The sequence below is a fragment of the Vicugna pacos genome, chromosome 1 (genome assembly GCF_048564905.1).
Source record: "Vicugna pacos chromosome 1, VicPac4, whole genome shotgun sequence".
NCBI lineage: Eukaryota > Metazoa > Chordata > Mammalia > Artiodactyla > Camelidae > Vicugna > Vicugna pacos.
Window position 1 is genome coordinate 60,334,086 of NC_132987.1, and position 12,788 is coordinate 60,346,873.

The window sequence follows — 12,788 nt, forward strand, 5'->3', positions numbered from 1 at the left end:
TTTAGGAAGACCGTTGCTCCCTCCTTTGTGGTGGTGTGGGCGCCATTTGGCATTTCCTGTGATCTCCTGGAATGCTTCTGGACAAGCTTCAGGGTTCCAGCTGTCTGACTAGCACTAGTCTCACCCATTTCTTAAGTACGATTTCCAACTTTTCTGCCAATTCTGTGAACACCCCCCCCATTTCCTCTTTTTTTTTTTTAAGAAATTTTTTTCTTTAGTGGAGGTACTGGGGCTTGAACCCAGAACCTCCTGCATGATAAGCATGTGCTCTACCGCTGAGCTGTACCACCCCTCCTCCATTTCCTCTTAACAACAATGTCTTTTCTACCTAAGTCAGCTAACAGGGGCTTCTACTGCCTGAGACTGAGAATTTTGACTGATACATACATCACGTGAGGACCGACTGAAGGAGTTGTCAGTACTTGGTCCGAAGCAGAGATGTCTCAGGGAATTGCTGTTTATCTACAGATATCTGAAGGGCTGTCATGTGGAAGAGAAACAGGCTACTCCTGCATGGCTTCAGAAGGCAAAACTAGATCAACAAAGACAGCTCTGGGGAGAAATATCCCAACTCAACACAAGGCAGCCTCTGTCAGAAGTCTCAGTCGCAGGCAGTAGAAGCCCACGTTCTTTGTATATTCCAGGTACAAGTCACTTATCAGGTATCTGATTTGCAAAAATTTTCTCCCATTCTTTTGATTGTCTTCGCACTTTTTTGTTGGTGTCCTTTGAAGTACAGATGTTTTTAATGTTAATGAAATCCAACTTACCCATTTTTTCTTTTGTTGTGTGTGTTTTTGGTGTCATACCTAAGAAACCACTGCCTAATCCAAGCTCATGAAGAGTTACCCGTGTTTTCTTCTCAGAGCTTTGCAGTTTTAAGTCTTTGTTTTACAGATTCGAGTGTTACAGATTCAAGTCTTTGATCCATTTTGAGTTAATTTTTGTGTATGATATGAGGCATGGGTTCAACTTATCCATTTGCATGTGTATATCTAGTTGTCCTAGCACAACTTGTTGAAAATATTATTCTTTCCTTCTTGAATTGTTTTAGCACATGTGTCAAAAATCAATTGACCATAAGTGTGAAGGTTTATTTCTCGACTCTGAATCCTGCCCCGTAGATCTATGTGTCTATTCTTACACCAGTACCACACTGTCTTGATTACTGCAGTTTCTGTAGTAGGCTTTGAAATTGGAAAACTGTGTGTCTTTCAGTGTTGCTTTTCTTTTTCAAGATTGCCTTGACTCTTCTGATTCTCTCAAATTTCCATGTGAATTTTAGAATCAGTTTATCAATTTCCACAAAGAATCCAGCTAGAATTGTGATGGAGTGCACTGACTCTGTAGATCAGTTTGGGGAATACTGTCATCTTAAAAATATTAAGTCTTCTGATCCATGAACATGGGATTCCTTTCTATTTATTTAGATTGTAATTTCTTTCAACAAAGTTTTTTTCTTTTATAATTTTCAAAGTATAAATTTGCACTTCTTTTGTTAAACTTATTCCTAAGTAGCTTATTATTTTTTATGATATTATAAATTAAATTGTTTTAAAATTTTCATTTTGCTGAGCTCATGCATCAATTCTAATTTTGTAGTGAATTTAAAAAGTTATTTTCTCTATATAAAGTCATATCATCTGCAAATAGAGACAGTTTTACTTCTTCATATCCAATCTCAATGTCTTTTATGCTGATTTTTTTTTTGTCTAATTGCCCTGGCTGGAACATCTAGTACAATGCTGAATAGAAGTGGCGAGAACGGATATCCTTGTCTTCCTGATCTTAGGGGGAAGCAGTCATTCTTTCAACATTAAGTGTGATGTTAGATGTGAGTTTTTTTATAGGTACCTTTTATGAAGTTTAGGAAGTGCACTTCTATTCCTACTTTGTTGAATGTTGGACCCTGAATGGGGGAGTTGAGTTTTATTAAATGATTTTTCTGCATCTACTGAGATAATCATGTATTTTTTTTGGTTTTTATTCTATGGAGATGATAGAGTACATTAATCGTTTTTTGGACTTTAAACAAACCTTGCATTCCTGGAATAAGTCTCCCTTAATCATGGCGTATAATCCTTTATCTATGTTGCTGGATTTGATCTGCTAGGATTTTATTGAGAATTTCTGTGTCTGGATTCACAAGAGATATTGGTCTATGGTTTTCTTTTCTTGCAATGTCTTCGTCTGGTTTTGGTGTCAGAAGAATACTGTCCTCTTAGAGTTAGTTGGGAAGCATTTTCTCCTTGTGCTAGTTTTCCATTGCTAGCGAAACAAATTACCACCAGCTGGTGGCTTAAAACCACACAAAGTTATTCTCTCGCAGTTCTGGGAGCCAGAAGTCTGAAATCAAGGTGTCAACAGGGTTGGTTCCTTCTGGAAGCTCTGAGGGAAAATCCATTATATGAGCCTCTCCTGGCATCTGGCAATCCGTGGGGTTCCTTGGCTTGTAGATGGATCACTCCCATCTCTGTCTGTCTTCGCATGGCCTTCCCCTCTGTGTGTCCCTGTAGTTTCCCTCTTTCTACCTCCTTTAGAGACTACCCTAAATCTAGGATGAACTCGTTTCAAGATCTTTAATCTAATTGTTCCTGCAGAGACTCTATTTCCAAATAAAGCCACATCCCCCAGTATTGGGAATTCGTACTTGGACATTCTTTTGGGAGGCCAGTAGTCACCTGTCCCGTGAACTGCCAGTCCTTGCAAGGTCACTTACTCACCCATCTGCTCACTCCTTCAATACTTACCCCAAAGATCAGAGGAGGAAATGGGGATATAGTAATAAACTGGATAGAGTCCCTGCCTTGAAGAATAGGACTTTCTTGTAGGGCACTGGGGCATGAGTATAAAGAAGGTGATGGTGAGAATTATAAGACTTGGAAGCTGAAGGACTAACGGGAGAAGCCCAGGAGAGGGATGGCTTTCAAAGCAGAGGGTAACATGGTCAGCAAAGGCAGCTGCTGCAAAGCAGCAACAGGTCAGGGATCGCTGTGAGTGCATTTGGCAGGAAGGGGACGATGTGTGTGGGAACGATGGGTGAGAAGACAGGAGAAGCAGCCACCCAGAGAACTCAGGCTCTGATCGTTGTCCTTCATCTCAGGACAGGTGAGGGAGGGCTGAGGTATTCTGAATGTGTAGGATCCTCTATTCATACCTTCAGTAGCCTCCAAAACTAGCCTGAAGGCGTATAACTTCAGGTAGAGATGACCTTGAGCTCATCCTGCAGCTAGGAGATGCAGACTGCCATGAACCTCATAGACCTCCACGGGGAAGGCCTCCATGGGTGACTGCCCAGGACCAGTCTAGCTCCCCAGTCGAGGCTCCTGCGGAAGCCAATTCTGAACATCTTACTTCCTCACCTGACAAGAAAATCCCTGTAGCAAACCGGTTCCTGAGCTTCATTTCCTTCATGCAAATTTTGCTACCAAATCTTATCACAACAAACAGCACTGGGGCTGCTCCTTGGAGCTCCAGGAATGTGGACAGGGAGCATTGTCTCACTTGGAGGAGTCAGAGCGGTGGTGGTTGTGGTGGGGGAATACCGTTGCTCTCAATCCCACGGCCAGGGTACTGTCGAGGGGTCCATGAAGGAGGGTGGAGAACAGGGTGTGGGGAAGAGAATCACGCTGGTTAGGCCATGGGGCCTTTGGGATTCCAAGACAAGGAGGTGTCACCCCACCCCACTGGACCTTATCCATGGCCTCTCCCCTCTAGAGAGCAAAGGCTGGGGGCAAAGAGGAAAACAGATTAACATTGTAAAAGCCTCCGGGTCTTCAGCCAAGGAACAGCAAGTCCCAAACAAATCTATGGGAGGCTGTTGAAGGGAAGCGTGTCGCAGAAGCGTAACAATAAACAGCCGTGCTGGGCCAGCCACGGAAGAGCAGGCTCAGGAGCCAATCTCCTGGGAGGAGCCCCCTCGGGTGGAACATTCAGACACACAGGAAGAGCACACACTGGTGGGGCCTTCCTCCCTGCAGCACCATCTGGGTAAAAAGGAGATCAACATGTGCAGATTCGGAAGCACGAGGTTGTGACACGGAATATGCAGGGACTTCCCTCTCCAAAACCGCAGTCCCCCAGATTCAAAATGAACAGCATAATACCCACTCTCCTCCCCTACCCCAGGTAGTGGCCCTTGTCTCATCGAATTCTGTCTGGGGCCCTCACTGAAACAGGCAGAGAGCACTGCTTCCCATTCGCCCGCTCCCAGTGGCATCGGGGGAACAGTTTCCCAAAATCAGCTTGTGCTTTTCCCTCAGAAGAATTGAGGGCCACTGGGGACTAGAGCGAGGGGACTTAACTTCTAGCTCCAGCTCTGCCACTAACATACTTGGTGGCTTGGGCAATGTCCGTTAGCATCTCTAGACCCAAATTTTCTCTCCATAAAATAACCCAGGGATAGGTGATATCTGTGCAATGCAGAGCTCCTTAGAGATCTAGGGCAGGGCTCCACAAGCTGCAGCCTCCTGGCCGAGCTTGTTTACAGCCTGTTTTTGTAAATAAAGTTTTATTGGGACATGGCCACACCCATTCATTTGCAGACTGTTTGTGTCACCCTGAAGGGCAGAGTTGAGTAGTTGAGACAGACACCAACTGTGTGTGTGGCCCACAAGCCTGAAATATTTACTATTCGACCCTTAACAGAACAAGTTTGCCAACCACTGCGTTAGACCGACAGTGTCACTTTACCAGCAAGGAAACTGAGGCACAGACAGGGCAGGCAATTTGCCAAAACTCACAGAGGAAGTCAGGGCAGAGGCCAGGACAGCCCAGCTCTCCTGATTCACATCAGCCAAAAGTTCTCACCTGGCCTGAAGCTCTCTGTCCGATGCTAAATACTGGGCAGAAGCTGTGTGGGGGGACAGAGGAGGTGGTTCCCAGGAAGGAAGCTCTGGTGGGCTCCATGTGGTCAGTGCCATGTTGTCAGCGTGGCGCTGCCACAGCTCGGGGCTGCCGAGCCCAAGAGCAGAGTCGGGGGCCCTCTTGAAAGGCAGCGGCATTTCAGGTGGGAGTCAGAGGAGAACTGGCCTCTGGGGACATTTTCACCACAGGTCACAGATCTTGGTAAACTTTAGTTGGCTTTTGAACTCCAGGGAGACATTTTTTTTTCCTTGCCTCTTTCCTCACTGGCTGCTTCCTCCTCCTGGCATTTATTAATCGGACTAGTTAACCATTGACCCCAAATGCAGCCTCCTCTTGTTTCAAGTCTCGTTCTCCCTGTTGGCTTCAGAAAAGAGCTCCCACTAAACAAACCGACTTTTCTTCTCTTTCTTTTCATGGCCAGAGTCAAGTGATAAAGGAGGTGGGGTCAGGGGTGACATGTTTGCTATAAAAGACACACCCCAAAAACCTGGGGTCCAGGAGGGGACGGGGCCCTTCTGATGCAGGCCAGCCAAGCTCAGAAAACAGCTCAGCAGGGGCAACATGCACAAGGCAAGAGCAATTTCATTTGATTAGTGTGGGGCACATTTTAGAGGAGAGATTTATAAAGCGTTAATGTATCTGATTTCTCCGTCATTGAACAAAGTATCCTATTTCCTGCTTGCAAGCACAATTGTTGTTTTGCTTTAATTTTCCCCAGTTAAAGGGGACTGGTTTAAGGAAGGAGAACCATGACAATGGAGGAGGAAATAGAGACAGCTGCTGCTGGAGGGGAGCGAGAGGGGGTCTATGCCAATTTAAGGGAAGAGCCTGTGAACGGAAGGGCCTCAGAGCCTGGCATCTGCTCCGTTACCACTTTCTTTTGAAATTTAGAATCCTCTAGAATGCCAGCTCCCTGAAGGCAGGGATTTTATTTGTTCACTGCTGTGTTCCCAGCACCCAGAATAGTGTCTGACATGAAGCAGGTGCTCGAATATTTGTTAAATGAATGAAGAATGAATGAATGAGAGGTTATGGTCTGGTCACTGGCCACGGCTTTCTGCAGGTGATGGCCAGCTCCATAGTGGCTCATTCAGAGGCTGCTCCAGCTGGGACAGAAGCCACCACGGCAAACTTCACGAAGGACAAGTCTCGCTCTCCTGAACCATTAAGATGAACCCCAGAGAAACAGCACCCCCCAGGGTCGTTTTTCCATCAAGTACCCAGTGATACCCAGACAGTGACCAACGCAGCCCTTTCACTGTGATTCGACCTCTCACTGAAGGGAGCTGTTCATTTACAGACAGTCACAAAATGATTCTAATAACACCTTCTGGCCAGCAAGCAACTATTTAGTGTCAGGCATTTTTCATGTATTTTCCCACTGAGTCTTCCCGATACCCTTGCCAGGTAGGTATTATTACCCCCATTTCGCAGATGAGAAAACGAGGTTGGTGAATTTGTCCAGGGTCACACGGCAGAGTCTGGGTCAGCTGTGGGCCTGCCAGACCCCAGATAACTGTGTACTTCCCACCAATTGCACACTCAGCCCCTAGCCAGCTCTACAGCCCCGGGCAAGCCACTTCTTTCTGGGCCTCCGTGTCTGCATCTCAAACCCAAGGAGCCGAACAATAAATACTACATAGGGAAGTTTTCCACGTGTGGGTCTGTGAACGTCCTTCCTCAGAGCGCCACGACAAAATTTTGCTTTGGGAAGTTGAAATATCAGCACCCTTTATTAAGGGCAATTCGAAATGTTTCCTCCCCACTCAGTCTGGGAACATGTGGGGCCACCCTGCTAAGTCCTGGCCCTGCTTTCTTTTCTAAGGTGAAGAGGCGCCCAGTCAGGCTGCTAGGGCCAGACTTGTTCCTCCGGTTGCAGGTCCTTACAATGATCGCATCTTCTTCCCCGTTTGCTCTATGCAAGTGTGAGAGCAGGCAGGCCCCTCCCGGGGAGCTGGACACAGGGCAGTGCCTGGCGTGGGGCCCTGCTCTCTGTGAGCACTGGTCTTCAGGCACCTCCCGGGCACATGCACACACGTTTGCTTCTGCAGTTGAGTTGATGAGGGGAGAGGACGGAGCTGGGATGGCTTCTGAAGGATATAAACCCTGGGGAACCAGCTGTGGGGCCGGAAGCCCTAATTCACTTGTTACCCAACTGAGGAGATGGAGGAAGTTCAGATCCTTAGAAGGAGCCTTAATGATAAGTACACTGTCTTCAAGCTTTTATTAGCTGTTAAATCCAGTGTGTAAAACAAAAGCCCATCCTTCTGGCTAAATCCAGGGCAGTGGGGCCGACAGCTCTCTTCTCCAGTCTCCCCAACCTGCCCTGCTTACAGGTGGACTCCAAAGGTCTCTGTGGAGCACTGTTGGCAATGATTTTCATCTGACCACAATCCCCACATTTTTCACCCAGAATCCTATCAGGTGAGCCATTTACCAAGCTTGACCCACTGGCTGGTGGCAACCCTGTAGCTCACGTTTGGGACTGAGCGCTGCCTTGATAAGCCAGTGAGAGGGTTAGGAAAGGGTCAGAGGTTGTGCTGGTGGGACACTACAAACTGGATGTGGTTACCTGAGAGCCAGGCATCTCACCTGAGCCACCCTGAGAACAGACCACACTGATAGAAAGGCCAGGAGCGATGTTCCCGCTCTGCTCTACTCCAGGCCTTTGAACCTCCAAATCCATTCTCTTACCACCATCTCCCATTCTCCCAGTGCCTCACTCTTTGACCTGTCTTGCACCTGTTATGAAACTTCATTCAGTTGTCCAAGTCTTTGGTTCCCCCATTTTCTCTGAGTCCATAGCTCTCTCCTAGTTCATTTCTAATCCCATCCACCTGGCCCCCAGGAGCCATCACTTCCATCACTCTGAGCAATCTCTAACCAATGCCCCAGCCCCTTCACTCTCAGGGGCTGATGTGTATCCAGTGACTCAGGGTTCCACACCTCCAACCCTGACCTCTCTCCTCAGTCCCTATCCTGTAAGTAGATGCTGAGAGGGACTGGCCAGGGTGTAAAAACAGCAAGCCCATGTTCTCCACATCCAAAGGGGGTGGTGTGTGCCGGGTGAATGGACCAATAACCAGGCACATGTGTTTCTCCAGCTTGATCCCACATTAGAATCACCTAGAGAACTTTTAACCCACTGAGAAGTCTGAGCTCCACCGTAAACCAATGAAGTCAGAGTCCGTGTTATTTTTAAAATAAAAGTTTCAAATTAATTGTAATATACAGCAGAAAATTATACAGAAATCTTGGCCAGTTTTCACAAAGTGAGTACCCACATGTTACTACATGGAGGGAAAATAGCGCTACCAGCTAAAACCTCCCACACGTGCTTCAGCCCCTCCTCCCCAGGAGAGGAACACTGGTTTCCAACACTGTGTATTTGTTTTGACTATTCCTGACACTTGTAGAAACAGAACTGTAGAGTATGCATTCTTTGTATCTGAGTTCTCTGATTGAATCTTTTTTGTAAGAGTCACCTGTTGGTTGGATAGCTGTTATTAATTTTCTTTGCTGCATAGTGTTCCATTGCCTGGCTATCCACACAATGTACATCACTAGTCTACTCTTGATAAACCTGTGGATTATTTGCAGTTTTTAGCTCTTACAAGTAACGCTGCAACAAATTTTCTTGCGTATGTTTCTCGGCACACACATGCATATGTCTCTGGAGTGTATGTCTAGGAGTAGAAGTGCTCAGATACAGCCAGGTGTTCAGCTTCTGTGGATAACAGCAAACCATTTTAAAACTGGTGTTTTGCAAAAGTTCCTCGGATGATTCTAATGGGTGCCTGGGGTTGAGAACCCTGCCCTAGCCTTACTAAGGGATGGCAAGACCGGTGCCACTGCCAACCATCACCCTCGAACCTCTCTCTCGTCAAAAGACTGGCAAAGGGGAAGGGTGCACCAATGGCCTTGTCCCAGGGGACAGGCTTGTCCTTTTCTGTACTGTGGGGAGGGAAGGGGACTGTATCCAACTCCAAGGCCAAGTGAGGTGGGGTCTCCACAAGCATCTCTCTTAGAGACTGGGGTTCTTCAGGCGAGGGGGGCGGACAGTGCAGTGTGAGCACAGAGACAGTGCCTGCTTCCTTTCTGGCCTTGCCAGGCTGGCTGATACCGACAGGGTTTAGGAAGGACTGCGGAATCTGGGCCCGCAAAGAGAGAAACAGGCTCCTCCCCCAGGGTCCTGCGGCTTCTGCATGTGAGTCGCTGTGCTCCTGCTGGGCCCAGTGAGTAAGCACAGAGCACAGAGAGGACCGTAGCCACGGGGGCTGCCCAGTGACGGAGCCCCTCACAGACAGGGAGTAGGGGAGCGGTGGAAGCTGCCAGCTGGGCCCTGGTCTGACGGGTGCTCTGTACCAGAAGGGACCAATGTGAGGCTGAAAATAACACACTCTTCCTGGAGAGACAGTCATGTTGGTGGAGGCCACCAGCAGCTCAAAGAACCAGAGAGGGGCCGGGGACACCTTCTCACTACTCACGAGACCAGAAAATGACCTCCACCTCCCTTGGCCCTCTTTCCCGTTCCAATTCAGACAAAAAAAAAAAAATGAGAGAGAGAGAGAGAGACCCAGAACAGGAAGAAGAGGAGGGGAAGAACTGGTCTTGCCCCTTCCCTGCACAAATCCTTCCACAAGAGCCAGCACCGGGGGCGGGGGACACTCTGAACCCGATGTGCGATTGATGAGTTAAAGGAAGTTTGACTGAATTTTTTTTTTAGATAAAATTCATCTGACATAAAATTCACCATCTTAAGCATTTTAAAGTGTACGATTCAGTGGCTTTTAGTCCATTCACTTGACTGAGATTTAATTAACTGAAAATGATGACGTCTGTCCAAGATGCCATTAAGGGTAAAGAGGAAAAGCAGGGATTTTTTCCTGGCTGATTAGAGGGGCATGAAGAACAATTGTGTGACAGTTCTATGAACTTTAATTAACACTGAGCATCTCTGTTCGTCTATCCCACAGACAACTCAAACTCATCGTGCCCCAGAGTGGGTGCGTCTCTCACTCCTCCACTCACCCCGGGGGAGGAGGGGGAGACACCAGCAGCCCCTCCATGCCTTCTTCCATCAGCCAAGCCCAAGTCCGGATCATCTCTCAGACTCATTCTCCCACATCGCTTGGTATTCACAAAGTCTCTACATTCTACTGTTGAAATACCTCCCCGGTGCAACCTCTCCTCCTAGCCCTCTCTGCTGCAGCCTTTGCTGTGAGTGTGGCTGCCCCTCCCAGGACTATGGCAGCAGCCTCCTCCCTGGCTGTGCCCCCTCCACGGGGCCCTCCCGTTCTGCACAGGCTCTGCCCCGAGAGCCCTGCACACCGGGCATCCCCGTCACTCAGGCGTCCGCATCAGGATCGTGTCCGGGCAAGACCTTGCCTGACCACCAGCTGCTTGCCAGGCACGTGCCCCCATAGTTTAATGTTTTTGTTCTACTTTCTTCATATTTTTTTGCACTGCTTGTCACTAATCTGCAGCAATCTTGCTGATTTACCTGTTCCCTGTCTTCTTCTCAACCTCTACTCTTCAACCCTGGAAAATAAGCTCTGTGAGGGCAGAGACCTCACCTGCCTCTTTCTCCATGGAGTTCCTCGCATCTAGAGCTGCCCTGCCCAGCACAATAGCCAAGTGTCTGTGCTGAGCTTTAGCACTGCAGCTAGTCCAAGTTGAGATGTACTATTAGGAGTGTCAAATACATACCAATTTCAAAGACTTAGGATAAAATAAAGTAAAATATCTCAACTTTTTTTTATTATTTATTAGTTGGTTTACAACGTTAGTTTCAAGTGTACAGCAAAGTGATTCAGTTATACATCTACATACATATATATATATATTTATTTTCAGATTCTTTTCCATTATAGGTTATTACATGAAATTGAATATAGTTCCCTGTGCTGTACAGTAGGTCCTTGTTGGTTATCTATTTTATATATAGTAATGTGTATCTATTAATTCAATATTTTTAATATTGATTACCTGTTGAGATGAAGATACTTTGGAACTACTGGATTAAATAAAATATATTATTATAAAATTAATTCCACTTGTTACTCTTTCTTATTTTAAATATGGCTACTGGAAAATTTGAAGTGACATGTGGCTCACATTACATTTCTATTGGACATCACTGCTGTACACTGTTACTGGCTCAGTGAACAAGTAGATCCTAACTGAACATCTGTTGAAGGAAAGACGGTAGCCAAAGGGGTCTTTCTAAGAGCAAATCTCATCATGCAACCTACCTGCTAAAAGCCCTTTACTGGTCCCCCATTTTCGGCTAGACCAAATTCCTGTTTTATGACCCAGTATGTGAGGCTGTCACCATCAGGTCCTACCTCTTCCACTGGGTTTATTACCTGCTCTTCCTCAACAAGGATATACTGTCTCTTTGCACATGGGTCTCCCTTTGTTGTGCCCACTCCTCCACTGTGTCTGCTAGTGAGCTCTTAGGCAGTTTTCAAGATGCAATTCGATGTCATCCTTTCAGAAAATCCTTCCCTACTCCGTTGGCAGAATCACCTCATCCCCTGGCAGAGGGGCCAGTCCATTGTGAGGCTCCTTGTTCCTGTGTATTGGATCCCAGCAGGTCACTGCCTCAGGTGGATCCCACAGTAGGTCAGGGCTCCCCAGGGCTGAGCCGGGCCATGTCCTTTTCATCATTTATTCTGCAAACCTGGTATAGTCTGCAGAGTGACTGGGCTCAGCTGCTGTGTGGTTCCCACTGGGGTCTGGAATGACAGTCAGATGGAGGCCGGGACTGGGATCCTCTGAACACTCGACTGGGCTGGATGTCCAAGATGGCTTCTTCACTCACATGTTTGGTGCCTCAAATGCGGTGGCGGAAAGACCTGGGCCTGGCTAGGCAGACCCCTCTGTGTGGCTAGTTTAGGAGTCCTCACAGCATGACTATTTCAGGATAGCCGGACTTCCTACATGCAGTGGCTTTCCTCACAGCGAGCGTTCCCAGAGACCCAGGGCACAGCTGCAAGACTTCCAATGACCTGCCTTGGAAGTCAAGAAGCATCAGTCATTTCTACTTGCACACGATTGCCCCAAAGTGAGTCACGGGGAATTCAAGAAGAGGGGACTTCTCAAGGATGTGGATGCGGGAGGGGGAAGTTTATTTGCAGGCACCTTTGGGGACCAAAGTCTAATCTGAAACTTGAACCAGGAAAGACAAGTGAAACTCAGATACCTTAAGTATCTCTGGGAACAACACAGGGCAAAAATAAATACTTAATGTAAATACTTTGTAATGTAATATAAAGTACTTCCAATAGGGCTCTGGGCCTCAGCTGTGTGTCATACTCTACACCACACAGTCATCAGGGTAAACCTAGAACACCCTGGGACAAACTAACACTTGTGAGTCTTTACAAAAGATATGGCGCAAGAGTTTCAGAGGGTGGCCAGAGTCACCTGGAGAAGTCTACAGGGGACAGATGCTTGATGGTGGGGCAGCACTTAACAGCGCCCAGTATAAGAATGTTCAACACTGTTGCTTATAGTGACAAACAATCAGGAAAGAACCTTGATAGCCAGTGTAACCGTCCGGTAGCCGATTGTGCAAGCATTAAACACGGTGCAATGGATTTTAATGGCAAAATGTAGAACAAACTGTTAGGTGAGAAAGGAATCAATATGCAAAACTTCGCATAAATATTATCCCAATTAGGTTCGAATATGTACATGTGTAGCCAAAAGACTGGAAAGGTATATATCAAAATTTCAACAGTTAAGCAGAATCTTGGGAAATGTTTCAAAGTTTTCTTCCTTATGCCTTTTATGCTCTGCAAGTTACACACAGTGAGCACATGCTACATATATAATCAGAAAATAAAATTAAGAGTGAGATGAGACTCCACTGGGAAGTTGGGGCTGCATCATGGCCCTGTGGCCCCCCAAGAGCC

General features: G+C 47.0%; 1 non-coding gene across 1 annotated transcript; it reads right to left on the minus strand.

The window, feature by feature from the left end:
- Positions 1–218: 218 nt before the first annotated feature.
- On the minus strand, positions 219–290 carry TRNAD-AUC (transfer RNA aspartic acid (anticodon AUC)). The gene has a single exon. It is a non-coding gene; the product is annotated as a tRNA-Asp (tRNA).
- Positions 291–12,788: the final 12,498 nt, after the last annotated feature.